Here is a 15,058-nt window from a genome sequence, read left to right on the forward strand (position 1 = left end):
ACTGTCGGTATCGATCTGGCAGTACTGATAATATTACAAATCCCCATAGAATTGAAAACTCTGGAATTTTCTATAGTTCCACTTCTCAAACGATAGCCCCCCCCCCCCCCTTTTTTGTACATAAAGCCTGAGAGCGATTTTTTTTTTGCCTTTGATTTCACGACAGGGAATATTTCAAGTTGGACTTTTATCATGGATAAACAAAATTTCAAAATTATCGTCTTGGCCATGGAAATTACTGCGAAGTATTAACGAATTTAAAGATGTCTTTCTAGTGAATATTTGTACATTTAAAATAATGAGAAATATCAAAAGAACCAGCCATTATCACTACTCCGATTCAACTAATTTTGTTTTTTATAAAATATTGAAGCTATGCGTGGAGCTCATAAATGCTGTATGTATTTTATTTCTTGTAAAACATATACAGCATTTTAGATATTTAATTAAATTATTCATAAGTCGTTTTTTTTTTTCCTTCAAAAAAAACCCCCTGAAAACTTAAAGTTTATTAAATAACTTACATATCGTAACATGCGTTCTACATTATTACTTTTTATAAAAAAAAAAACATCTAAATGTTGCCATTCCGTCGTAGACATTCTCTCTCCAATAATAATAAATATAAAACAATCCTGCTTTTGCCAGTTACAAATAAAATATGAGCTTATATAAATACCAGTAATTATATGGAAGTATTCTTGATATTTGTATTGTTGAATATAAAACTGCCTTTTCTTACAATATCTAGCATGAGGATAATTTGAGAAATGAGAGAATTTCAATTCCTTTATTTTTATTATAACATACTGCAGATCCATTTCTTATCAAGATATCAGGGATCGGAAAAATGATTGCTGTATTCTTTTGCAGCTAAACCAGCATTACAATTAAATGCAGTATAAATCATAACATTTCAAAGCATTCCTCCTTGTTGCATTGCACCATTCCTTCGGAAAACTGAATATCGTGCACACAACTGCAAGCAAAGAATTTAATTTTCTTGTTCGATATCACATTATTTTTCTGATATAACTTATAAATACTCAAGTTTTCGCTAAAGTATATTCTTTTTAATTCTTTAAATTTAAAGTATATTCTCTTTATAATTCTCTTTTGAGGCATCAATTTTTCGCTTTTAGGGTTATTAGAAAATAATGCAGAAGGTTGTCACATTTGGCGATTTATCGCCAACTAAAGTTACAACTTGATTTCCAAATCATTTATTTTCTGAATTCTTACGAATTGTCTTAATTAATTTAAGTCATTAACCAGTTTTAAACAATTACCAGACTATCAGCATGCGTCGATATTTAGAAAAACGATGGTTTTTTTCATATCAAAATCGGTCGAGCTCCAAAACTTTGTTTCCCAGCAAGAAAAATTAAAAATGAAAGTTTAAAAAAATTACACCGGTATAATATATATGTGTGTGTGTGTGTAGAGAGACATATTATCTCTGGCTCGAAAAACACGCCTCTACTAACCGGATTATATATCAAATCAAATATCTCTCACGGGCCCCAGGGGAAAGCCCGGTTGAGATGAATGCTTAGAGATGGCTCATATGACAAGAATCACACACTAATTTCACATAAACGAATTTAATGAACTGGACGAACGGCTGGGCAGCTTTTACATGGATAAACGCTATTACAGCACTGAATACAGTTTTAATGGCGGGAATCAGATAGCTTCTTATTTTCTGTTGAGTGATGACGCTCCGTACACCACAATCGGCCGTCCTGATAAACTTGACGTCCTCGTCAACTGAGAAAGAATCTGAAAAACTGAAAAAAGAAATATATATAGAGAGATTACATTCTTTGGATATTTCTGAAATAAGGTTTTTGTTTTTATTTCATTGAATATACACTTTTCAATTTGTACCCCTATAATTTGTATTTGGCTGATTTAATTACATTCATGTCATTCAGCCCTATCAAATAATACGATAATTTTTTTTAAAAAAATTATATTCCATATTAATCGCTTTATTATCTAAAACATCAATAATCTGAGGAATCAAACTTCTCGCCAAAGGCGGCTAGTATTAATTTAAACATCTAAATGATAAGTAACATTTTTAATATCTTGACTCATCTGTTATCGATCTTTCGTAGCAAAACAATTTTATTTCTTATCTATATCATTATGTTATGTTTATGCGAATCGGAAAAGTATAACACGCTCTCCGGACAAAGTTTGTAAATATTGACGAAACATTTTACTTTGAAGTAAAGCCGCTTTTCAAGATTAGAAAATTTGCCGTCATCTGTTAGTTTACGGAGAGAAGAAAAGTTGCAGAGTAAAACATCTATTTTTCTAGGAATTTTAATAAACAAAAATGACAACTACTGTTTTAAAATTTCGTGTCATATAATTCGTCAAAAAAATAGCGTAATTCTTTTTGTTATTTAGGAACTAATTATCTGGCATTAAAATTGTAAATGCTTATTGTTGCAAAAAAGCTGTATTTATGTACAAACATTTTCATTCCTTTTTCCTCATAATTATATTTACACAAATTCAAATTCTTTCAAATAACAGAACCCTCTATCGGATGTATATTCAATTTTTCAAGATAAAATTTAATTAAAATTTAAATTTTTAATAAATAGTTGTTAAGTTATGAACACTTAAAGCTTAGAATTCATAATACTAAATGAGGGCATCTGTTTTTGAAATGTATTCAAGATATAAAGACATTCGCTTTTTTAATATTAAAATGCCTAATAAACGACGCAAAGTATTTATGCATGTTTGAAAAATTTAAAAATATTTTTGTAATTTTAAAGCTTTTTACTATCTCGTATATGAAGTATAAAGAAAGTATTGTAATCGTCAAAAAATTCGAGAATTCGTCGAGAGATTTTGTCGACTCTTCCCATTTTAGGCCTCCCTGTGTTCAAAAAACACATTTTTTGGAAAATGTCTATCTGTCTGTGACAAAAATAACTGAAAAACGCTTTGAGCTAGACAGGATAAATTTGGTATATGTTCTTTAAATCAAATTTCTAGATTTCTATCAAATTCTGAGCAAAACTTATGAACAGGAAGTCCGTCTGTCTCGTTAACGCTTTAACTACAAAATGAAGGGAACTAGATGGATTAAAATCGGTACACAGATTTAACATTTATATTGTAAACACCTTCCAAATTTTGATCCAACTCCAACAAGAAGTTGAACGTCTGTCGGTCTGTACTTTCCAAATGTATCAAATTTAGTATATGATTTGTGACTACAGTTGTAGTTATGTTTCAAATTTTGGTTTCAATAGGCTGGTAGAAACGTATTTAAAACACAAATTCACCTTTATTAGGGCGTAAGTGGGAAATTTTGGTGAGGTACCTTTCATATTAGTTAAATATATATGTTTAAATTTTTTTTTACTGACACTTAAACAAAAAAAGATTTTTTGGTGCCAGTTGAAGAAGCAAAGACATTCTGTTGCGCTTCTGCGTTTTTGTTTAGTAGCTATAAGGAGTTGTAGGACAATTAAAGGCACTTAGAATCACTGTTTGACCACTTATTTTGAAAATAGAACACCCAAAAACATGCAATAATCTTTAGAATCTCTTAATCTCACTCGTCTAGAGTTTGTTCGGATATGCTTGGAAAATGTTTTGTACTCTTTCAATAGTAAAAAAAAAAAAAAAAAAAAAAAAAAAAAAAAAAAAAAAAGCTTTTTGTGTGGTTTAGATTTTTTTGAGCACAAGGCTCATTAACGCTTTCATCTGAAGTAAGATAAATCGTTGTGTAGCATGAGTGGCTGATCATTAGAGGAATAATACACTTTATCAAACTTCAGCATCAATTCATTTTAATGACTACTTTTCACTTCAAGATTAAAGTAAGTGAAAGCAATCATTAAGTGAGTGTAATATGTCCATCTCATTTTCATATTTTTATTTGCAGAATTAAATACTATGCATATTTTTGATTGATTCATTCAAATTGTTTGTGGTCCAACCTAATCAGTTTGTGGGCAAAAAAAAAAAAAAGAGAAAAGAACAGAAAAACACCGCTACAACTCATGTTTTTAATTTGTTTTAAGTAAGATCTATATTACTGATATTGGTAAATGGTACAAATCCAAGTTCCTTTTTATAAAAATGCAATAAAAGATACAAATATGAATTTTTACTTTCTCGTATACGTAGTACAGAGAAAGTATAATAATCATTAAAGATTAGAACTCGAGATCTTTATCTTTTAGACCTCCTGAGTTCGAAAAACACATTTTTAGAAACTGCCCGTAACCAAGATAACTCAAAAGCGCGTTGAGCTAGACTGTTGAAATTCAGTGTATGGCCTTTACATCAAATTTGAAGATTTCTATCAAATTTGGAGTAAACTCAGCTCAGAGGAAGGATAGCTTTCCGCCTGTTTGAATATATGTTAACACGATAGCTACAAAACGAAGGGAGCTAGATAGATGAGATTCAGTATATAGATTTAACATCTATAGTGAAAACACCGTCACATTTTGAACCAAATCCAACAAAGGGTTGATTGTCTATTAGTATGTTCTTTCAGAAACATGTAAACGTGACAGTTCAAAAACGCAGTGTCTTAAATATATCAAATTTCGCACATGATTTAGCGATTACAAGTGCAGTTTCAAGTTAAATATTTGTTTCAGTCGGTTGAGAAAAACGTGTCTAAAGCGCAAATTCGTTTTTTGGATACTATTAACGGCATGCCAGGGATTAATAGCCGAAAAACTCGCCAAGGATGGCACGATAGATTTAGTAAAAATACAAAATTCACATCAAGTATTTTTGAATTTTCTCTCGTAGATGGAAGACGGTATAAACCGAAGACCATATTGGCGAAATTAGATTAGTGGTTGGAGCTGGGATTTTTTAGAGTTTTCCAGATTATTTTAAATACACAGACTAGCCGCTTTCAGTGACCAACTTTTCGCCAACCATATTAATAGCATTAATCTAGCCGTAACAACCAACTTTAACGCACTATATTATATTACAATAAAAAATAATGTGGGCGTGATGGGTTTTAATACATCAATCCACTTGGATTAGCTTTATCGTTTTATTTCTTGATTAACAAAGGATGATTATGATGATTTTTACAAGTGAGAATTCAATGATGAAGAAGGAATTTATATTATATGAAGATGGACAGTTGATGTTGTTCAAAGGATCTTCCCCACCTACGCGTGGTATATTGGGCGTTTGCAGAGGAATTCTTCTACGCAAGAATTCCAGTTTCAGACTTTCTCAGAGGATCATGTCTTTTTCGGTCGCACCCTTCTCGGCTGACGTCCGTCTCTCCTCTCTTCTCTGATGAACTCTGAACTCTGCCATCTGACTGCTGGCTATCACCGAACAATGCAGAGAGTCCTGTCGTGGAGTTAATTTACCACAATAATAATATTTTTAAATAAACAAGGAATAAATATAGACCATTCTGATTAGACACCAGTTTCTGCAAATTCGCGAAATCTGTCCAGTTACTACCATTGGAGGATTTTATTTAGAAATTTCTCATAAATCTTGAGGGCGGCAAGAGATCAATAATGGCGTATCTAGTGGTCAAAAGTTTTCATATAAAATAAAAATTTTAGAAATCGACACAGTAATTATAGTGTTAGGAGCATTTGTCACAGCGTTCTTCTATAGAGAATGTACATATAAGTAATGTTTTTGAAACATCTCTCTTAAATAGAAAGTGCAGAGACCAAGCGACTATTGATGACATTGTTGAAGGTCATGAGCTTCCATATGAAACAAAAACTGCCGAAATCGAAAGAGTAGCAGACTCTTGGCAGTCTGACTCTTTGGCTTTTCCTGATTACTTAAAATATACAATGTATGCAGAAATTTTTAAAAGAAACAAACTGAAATTTGTGAAAGAAACAAAGAAATTTGTGAAAGAACTGATTTTTAAAAGAAAATATCTTCATGATGCCTTTGTTAATATCAATGTCATGCAAATAAATGTCCGATTAGAAATACGTGTTGCATCAGCCTTTAGTATCAATAAAATATTATAAATAAAATTCTAATTACCAAAATGCTGGAACATCAGATTCTTTCAATCAGTAAGATTGATATGGATCTAGACAAATTCTTTTTTGTGACAAAATACCGCTCACAGTTGTAAGAAAAGAATTATAATAAAACTAATATTTACAAAAAAAAAAAGAGTTCTGAAAGAATTTGCTTAAATTATCGTTTGCGTTTTTTATAAGAAATTTTTAAGTTGAGAGGTTTAAATTAAATCATGTAAGCGACAATAAGAATAATTTTTAATTCACGAGGTTTCTAGAAAAACACAACTGATATAATTGCTTGATTCTGAAAGAAAATTGTAGCTGGCTTAAATTGATATTTTAATTTATTATTACTGTCAAAAGAATATCGAATTCATTCAGTTAAAAATAATAGTAGATATTTTTTTTTCTACAGACATCTATATACCTCTGAATTCCTATGAGTCATTTCATCCCTTTATTGTTTCATTTGAATATTTATCAAGAGCATCAGCTTTTTATTATGCTCGTAGTCATGGAATCTTCTTTCACTATATTTAAATGAGCTGAATAATGAATAACAATTTATTTCATTTTATCTTTCACAGTTCCTGTGACATCTAATCTTTCACAATTCTAGGATGTTATCCTTCCTGGAAGATACATAGTAAACGATCTGTAGGAAAACTAATACAGATCTTGCGAATAAGTGAAGATACCTCTACGTATGCGTATTTGTTTCCTTCGAATTTCTCTAGGAAAATCGAGTAAATTGTTTTTGAATTTCGAATTCCATAAAGAAAATGCCAGCATTTACATTTTATACTGACGATTCCATCACGAGAAATTCAGAAAATCAACCAGAAAATGTTGAAAAAATAAGCAATTTGAGCACACTCTGTTTCACTGAACGCTGATAATGATTTGTGACTTTAATCAATGATTTTATTTCATGTGCACAGTGCATCTTTGTAAAAATAACTGCTGCTCAAAAGCAGCTTATTACATTTTTGTAAATAAGCTGCTGCTCAAATTTTGAAGTATATTTTGCAATATTCATGACATGCAGAGTAATATTGCAAATATTGTGCAATAAAATAAATTTTGCTATTTTAATGAAATTATTTTTAATGAACTTTGTTCTATTGGAGCTTTGTTTATTTAATGGCATTTCGGTTTGATATTTACTGCATTACTGATAATATGCTGTGTAAAAAAATTTGTACAACTATTAAATTGATATAATCAACCATTGAGAGTTTTCTCTCCAAAACTTTCTCGCATACTCTTTAATAAACTTGTCACGCCAGAGAATATCTTGCATGACATTGGCGTACAATAGTTACGAAATGTTAACTTCTGGCGTGAATTCAACAGTTTTATTGGATCTATTCCGCCACTCTGAGGCGAGTTATTTGGTGATTAATCTCCTGATATGCGTTAAAAGTATCCGAAAATCGAATTTGTGCTTTAGACACAATTTTCTAAACCGATTGAAACAAAGATTTGACACAAAACTCCACTTGTTGTCGCAAAATTCCATACTTCATTTGATATATTTAAGCCATTGGGTTTTTGAGATATCGCCTTTACATGTTTCTGAAAGCACAAACCGATAGAAAATCAACCCGTTGTTTCATTTGGCTGAAAATTTGACAAGTGTTTGCAATACAGATGTTAAATTTATATACCAAATCTTCTCTATATCTCTCTCTAAATCTAGCTCTCTTCGTTTTGTATTAACTTATATTCGAACAGCCAGACAGATGGACTTCCTATGAACATATTTTATTTAAAATTTGATAGAAATCTGCAAATGTAGTGTAAAGACCATATACCAAATTTCAACCGTTTAGTTCAACACATTTTTGAATTATTTTAGACACAGACACACATACAGACAATTTCAAAAAATGTGTTTTTCGAACTCAGGGAGTTCTAAAACGCGGAGATTTGTCAAAATTTCGAGTTTAAATTTTTTGAGATTACTATACTTTCTCTGTATTACGCATATGAGAAAGAAAAAAAAAGACAACTATTATATTTTTAACTGAAGTATGAATACTTGCAATAACCGCATTAAAGTGATTTATCGCCAAAAAAAGTCGCCAAAGATGTAATGTTGATCTATTGATTTTATGTGCCAATAGCACGTGGTTAAGGATTAAATTGGCTTATGGAGGTGATGTGTTGTGTACGTATCCATTTTGATGAGACGATTTAGAAAAATATTATCCTTATTCACAACACAATCACTCATATACATAACTATTTATATGCAGACATATTTGGATTCACAGCTGATGCGCCTCAATAACAATATTATGCAGTAAAAAAATAAACTGACTACACAAGATTCGAAACAAAAGTTGAGTTGTCTCTGACATTCAAATCTGATTTTGTCCAGTACGATGAATTCCAACCACAACTAGTCCCCCCGTCTATGTGAGATACTGTGACAAAAATGTATCTCGCTGATAACGTGCCGGTAAACGAATTTCGTGACCTCGTCTTTGTCAGGTTGGTTGAGGGAGCAGTGGGTAATGGTGCAAACGTGATATTTTTTTTAACCATTTTTTTTTGGGAGGGGGGGGGTTATCAATTTGACTTTACGTCATTTTGGGTGCGGTGTCGTCTCAGAAACATTGTTGGAGAAACATGGTTTCAGTTTCTTTGCTTTTTATCGTTTATTAACGTTAAAACGTTTATTAACATTATTAAATATTAACGTTAAGAAATGTGAAAACTTTGTCAGTTCGATTAATAACCTAATAGGGTCCATGGTATAGTGGTTGCAGGTTCTGACGAACGCTGGCAGTGTGGACGACACATGAGAACAACTTTGAAGATAATAGGTTTCTGTTTGCAGTGGTATGAAAATGGAATATGTTTAACATCTTCAATGGTAGCCTTAAGCCTTTTCAGAATAACTGATTGGTGTTGAGACTTGGTATGCTCAAAGAAAACGTATGGTAAACGAATGCTTCACCATAAAGAAGTTCTGCTCGAGTAGATTGGAAATCAGCTCTCCGAGTAATATTAGCGGAAACGATCTAGTCCAACTTTCGTTTGCGTGACACATTATGCTTATTTTAAGTGTACGATGCTAGTGTTCTATACACCCATTTGCCTGTAATGGTATGATGTAGTTCTATTTCATTTAAATCCTATTAATTTTGTCAGTTCTTGAAACAGTTGTGCTTCAAACTGCCTACTTTGATCGGTGGTAATGATTAATGGAATTCCAAAACGTGAAATCCAGCCTTTTAATAAGTTGTCTGCTATTGTTTCTGCTCGAATATCCTTCAATAGAATTGCTTCTGATCAACTACTGTATCGGTCTACGATTGTTAAACAATATCAAAATCCTTCAGATGATGACATGGGGCCAATGATATCTAAATTGATTTCTGTAAAACATTTATTGACACTGTGATATTGTTGAAAAGAACTTTATACATGCTGTATACCTTTGGACTTTTGACACTGTAGACAGTCCAAGTTCTTGCGTCCTTATTTATCGGTGGCCGTACAAACTTCGATGTCAATATTTTGGTGGTAGCCTTCATTCCAGGATGTGCAAGATCATGAACATTATTGAAAACAGTTCTCCTGAATGTTTCTGATATGAAAGGCTTCTTTCTCTTTGTGGAACAGTCACAAATAATGTAGCAGCTGGAACCAAATGCAGGAACTTTTTCTAACTTTAGAGAGGAGTTCAGTGAAGCAAGAATTTCCTTTAACTTCTTGTCTCTTTTCTGCGCCGTAGATATAGTTTCATAATCAAGAACTGATGGAAGATGCAATACGTCTATTCTTGATAGTGAATTGGCGATGATGGGTCCTTTCCCGATATATGCTGAAAATCAATAGTAAATTGCCGAATATATTTCAGATGTCTTTGCTTTCGAGGTACTGCTTTGTCTAACTTCTGGCGAAAAACATAGGTTAGTGGTTTGTGGTCGGTAAAAATTGTGAAGTTTCTGCCTTCCAAAAAATGTTTGAAATGTTTCACAGAAGAATATGCAGCCAGTAGTTCTCTGTCATCAGTCAGCTTTCTGGAAAAGAAACTAAGAGGTTTCCAGATTCCAGATTCTAGTTGTTGAAGAACTCCTCCGATGCCATTATCAGATGCGCCAAACATTAAGGAAATGTGCGCACTTTCTGGTAGCTGAACTAGAATCGTTGCATGACATAGCTGTTGCTTACTATTTTCGAATGCTTGAATTGCTTCTTCTGTTCAGCGGATTTTGTTATTGTCTTTCTTCTTTTTCCCTTTCAAATACTCATTTAGAATAGCTTGATTTTCCGCAGCATTAGAAATAAATTGATGATAAAAATTTATAATCCCTAAATATCTTCGCAATTCCTTTAGTGTTTCAGGAATCAAATCTGATTTTGTCTAATACGATGAGTTGCCACCACAGGCTAATAACATGCATTTAATACACAAATACAGAAGTATATTTTAAATATATCTTGACTCTCTAGATGTATTGTCTTATATTACAATTAATAGTTTTAAATGAAATATTCAGAAGAATAAAAGATAAGAACTTAGTCCCAAAATTAATAAAAGTAGATGATTTTTCTCCCCAATCTAATTGAAAAATGAGACTATAAATTCTTAATTTGTGTCAAAAACGATATTCTCTGCAAATAAATGGCAAAAGAAAAACTTAAAATGATAATTGATTTCTACAGACGATAAACTTTTTGTCTGTAAATTCATAAAATGTCATAAAGACGTTTAAAACACAGACGAAAAACTTTTAGTTCCTACAAACTGATGCTATCTTTTATCATTGGCTTAAAAATTCAAAGTGTTAACGCAATATAATTTTTATAACAAGCCAGTTTGTATATTATTTGCTAACTTAATATTATTTATTTTGCAATAGGTACTGAATTATGCGAAAGAAATGAAATCATTATCCTTGGTTCCTTCAATATATAATGCTTCATTGTTTTTGTTTAAGGCTTGAAAGAAATTTGAAAACAATAACTTAGATAATAAAGAATCTACCTTTGCTTTTCAGTTTGTCGAGAGGAATTACTATTTTTTTCCCCTCTATTGTTGAAAATTAATGCATGTAGTTATGATTACTTTGTGATTACTTTCTATAATTTTCTGATTAAAATATGGTTACTGTTTAAAATATGTTTTTAATATACTTTTTGAAATTTTTGGTGTTTACAATTTACTGTAAACTTCATAAGTAAACAGTGATGAGTTTTTTTAAAAAGTAAGTCCGTTTTTAATCATTACCAAGCTTTTATGTAATATGATTGGATGAATAAGAATATATTATCCTTGCTACCGTTTAAAAATTCTTATTTTCGTGCACTGATTTTTTTTTATTGAATAATTCTTTGAATTATTAAAGAAATTATGAAAAAATATTCTGTAATACTAATAAAAAATTCAATTCTGAACAATTTTACTACCTATTCTTATACTATAAACAAAAATCCTTAATTTCCCAACGAAATTTTTTGTCTTATTTGAAGTTAAAACATTTCAGTTCTTGAAATTAAAAGTTCACATTTTAAATGAAATGACAGAAAATTGAAGAAATACATTGCATTTAGAATAGAAGGCTTTACAGATATTATTTGACTATTAAACTTTAAATTAAAAAAATATCAAGAGAAAGCTACATAAAATATGTAATTCACTTTTTTAGCAATTATGAATTTGGTGAACCAACTGGTCGCCAAAGAAGGCTAGTTTTAAAAAGTAAACAATAACCAATTTTTTAAAATCAAATGTCTCTTGAATACGTATCTAATTGTCGAATAAGTTCTAATTTGAAATTCTTTTTCATTGGCATAAATTTCATTATCTATTAATTCTTTTAAGCTATTTGTCAAAGAGGTATGAATAGTAAAAAATATCATGATTAATTAATTGAGCCAATTAACATGATAACATCTTTATTTTTCTGAAGACATTTATCCTAAAATATTTTCATTAAGTCAATATTGAAGCTTAATCAGTCACTAAGTTTTAAGGAAGTTGATGTTTCCATTTTTACTTTCACAAAACAGAAAAGTAAAGATATATGTAGAGAAGACTAGCTGACCCGGCAGACGTTGTTATATATTATTAATTATTTCTATTGAATATTTTGGTTGTTAACGAATGCATTGTGAGTGTGTGGGGATGGGATCTATGACAGAAAGAGGAATGGAGCACTGTAGACGATGATCGCCTATAAAAACAAAAAAACACCAACCATTCATTTTCTCAATACAATGTATTTCATTAACGTAACGAACATATACATTGTTTGATCTCGTTAAAAGTTAAACCTAAAGTGAAAAAAGTAATATTTTTTGTCCTAAAGTATAAAAATGAAATAAAGAAAATCAATATTCATTTCGAAGAGCAATTGAGTGTACGATATTTTTTCTCAGTCCGTCTTTAGCCAACACATATAAGCTCGATGGTTTGCCCACGCGAGAACATGCCACGTGTGAAAAACATGGTGTGCCCAAATCTAAGCTGCAAACAGACATCGTTTGGCCTTGCGACTTATTGATTGTCACTGCAAGTGCCAATCTAATAGGAAATTGAACGCGTTTGAATTCGATTGGCACGTCTGTGAGAATCATTGGAATTCGTGGCAGTAAAACATTTTCGGTTCGGAATTTACCATTCAAAATGGTGGCTTCGATAACGTTTTCCATCAATTTTTTAATGACCAATCGCGTGTCATTGCACAGCCGTGGTGGGTTCAAATTCCGAAGTAAAATAACCGGAGATCCAACTTTCAGTCGTAGAAGGTGTGGTGACATGCCTGGCAAATCCAGAGAGTTCAAAAACTATGTTGGATAATTTACAGCATCGCAAACTGTATTGATCGATTTGTATGATACCAAGTCGCCTGGCAACGACTGCTGTGTCTTGAAGTTTAAATCATCGACGTCCACATTTTTTGCTGCCAAAAGGGTTCTTTCTGCCAGCCACGCATGATTTATGTATTGTGCGTACATCGGGAAATATGCGGTCAATGAGAGCATTTTGCGAATCAACGATAGTGCAAAAATGAGTGGGCAATTTTATGTATCCAGTATTTTCATAGACAACAACTTTTCCATTGCCGATATCTAACAATTGGTCCGAGAATGTGTCACTAGATGGATCTTGTAGCATTTGGACGCGCATGTTTATTTTTAGCGGGATTTTTTCAACATTACGCCATTTTGGCGATGATTTCAAGCAAGCATTGATCTCATCCGCGTAGTTGAACGTGGATAGGTACATCCTAATTACCTAGTGTTATGAAATATACTTTACGACCTATTCTCATACCTACAAAATACACATAAAAAATTTTCATAAAAATCGGTCGAGCCGTTTCGGAGGAGTACGAACACAAACACCGTGACACGAGATTTTTATATATTAGATAAGACATAGAAAACGTATGGAAATCGTCAAAAACTTCGAACTCGCGATTTCGACCAAACACCACGTTTTAGATCTCCCTGAGTTCGAAAAACACATTTGTGGAATATGTTCTTCCATCAGTCTACCCGTCTGTGACAAAGATAACTCAAAAATATTTTGAGCTAGATCTATGACATTTGTTATATAGTTTTTACATCAAATTTGTAGATTTCTATCAAATTTTGAGCAAAATCTACACAAAGAAAGTCTGTCTGTCCGATTGTTCGAATATAAGCTAGCACGATAACTACAAAATGAAGAAAACTGGTTTGATAAAGTTTGGTACACAAATTTAGTATTTAAAAGGCACATTCTTATCAAATCTCGAATAAAATCTGTCAAAGTGTGGACCGTCTATCGATCTGTAATTTCATAAGCACATAAATGCAATAAATAAAAAACACATTGATTCAAATATATCAAATTTGGCACGCAATTTTTTGACTGCAATTGCAATGTTTTTTATCAAATTTGGAGACGGGGGGAACAAATTCATCATTATTAGTGAGTATACGAGAAACATTTGTGGAAACAACCTCCCACTGACTTCAATTTGCCGGTAATTTCCGCGTTAGATTAATACGAGAGGAATGCGTAATCATTTCTTCTCATTGTTAACGAGGGCTGGAGGAGAAAAAGGGGCATTAGGGATTCCGTGCCAAATTACAAAGGAGAATTTTCGAAATTATGTTAATTGATGAACTGTCAGCCCTTAAGTGGAGTGGATCATATGATTTGTACTAGAACTGGGTGGAGTTTAATAGGATGAAAAGGTATGAAAAAAAGAGAATATCGTAGTTAGAAAAGAGATTTCTTTACAAGTTAATAGCACTGTTATCATTAATGCAAGATATTTCATGTGCACTTATTCTCTGCTGACAGCCCTCAACCAGTTAGATTTACCCAGGTAAGTTCTTTTTTTTTTATGTGTCTTAACGTATATTTTAAACTAGTTGCCAGTTCCTTCAGTTGATTCAACCGAATTTCTGACTATTAATTAGTTAATACGAATGCACAATAGTCTAAAATTAATCTTTGATACTCAGTCTAGCCTCCTTTAGCGACCAACTAGGAATATTAATTTCGAAGAAATCTCTTATACATGACTTTATATCCATGATTCTTTCAAAAACTATTTTTAATCATCAAATTGTGACAGACATTAAAACCGTTTTATTTGAATAGCCTTGCACTAGTTCTTATTATTGTGTACATGAACTTCCCAAATGAAGCCTGAAAATTTCTCATGACAGCAAAATATTCTTAATAATATAACTGTCCAATAATTAATCTTTCAGTTGTATGTTATCTTTCGCAATATTGCAATTTTATGTTTTAATTCCTCATTGATCGCCTATGGCAACCAGCTGATTCGCCAGGATTAATACTCGCTAAAATTTTCAATTAAATATTTCCCTGAATTTCTCTTCAGCAGAATGTCTAAAAGCTTCAATTCAATTTTATAGTCGTATAACTCACACTATTAAAGAAGCTTTAACTCATTCTATTCATTGTACTATGTATCTCTAATTTTTTGTCAGCTCTCATAAAATGTTAACTTTAAATTAAAGCGGAGGTAGTTAAACGTTAATAAATCCAA

The 15,058-nt window shown here is 31.7% G+C and overlaps 1 long non-coding RNA gene across 1 annotated transcript in view; it reads right to left on the reverse strand.

The window, feature by feature from the left end:
• Positions 1–1,635: 1,635 nt before the first annotated feature.
• Positions 1,636–15,058, reverse strand: part of LOC129980511 (uncharacterized) — a 33,461-nt gene continuing 20,038 nt past the window's right edge. The window contains exon 3 of the long non-coding RNA XR_008785243.1: positions 1,636–1,790. This is a non-coding gene — a long non-coding RNA (uncharacterized LOC129980511). The remainder of the gene's footprint in view (positions 1,791–15,058) is intronic.

Source organism: Argiope bruennichi, chromosome 8 (assembly GCF_947563725.1).
Source record: "Argiope bruennichi chromosome 8, qqArgBrue1.1, whole genome shotgun sequence".
NCBI classification, from domain to species: domain Eukaryota; kingdom Metazoa; phylum Arthropoda; class Arachnida; order Araneae; family Araneidae; genus Argiope; species Argiope bruennichi.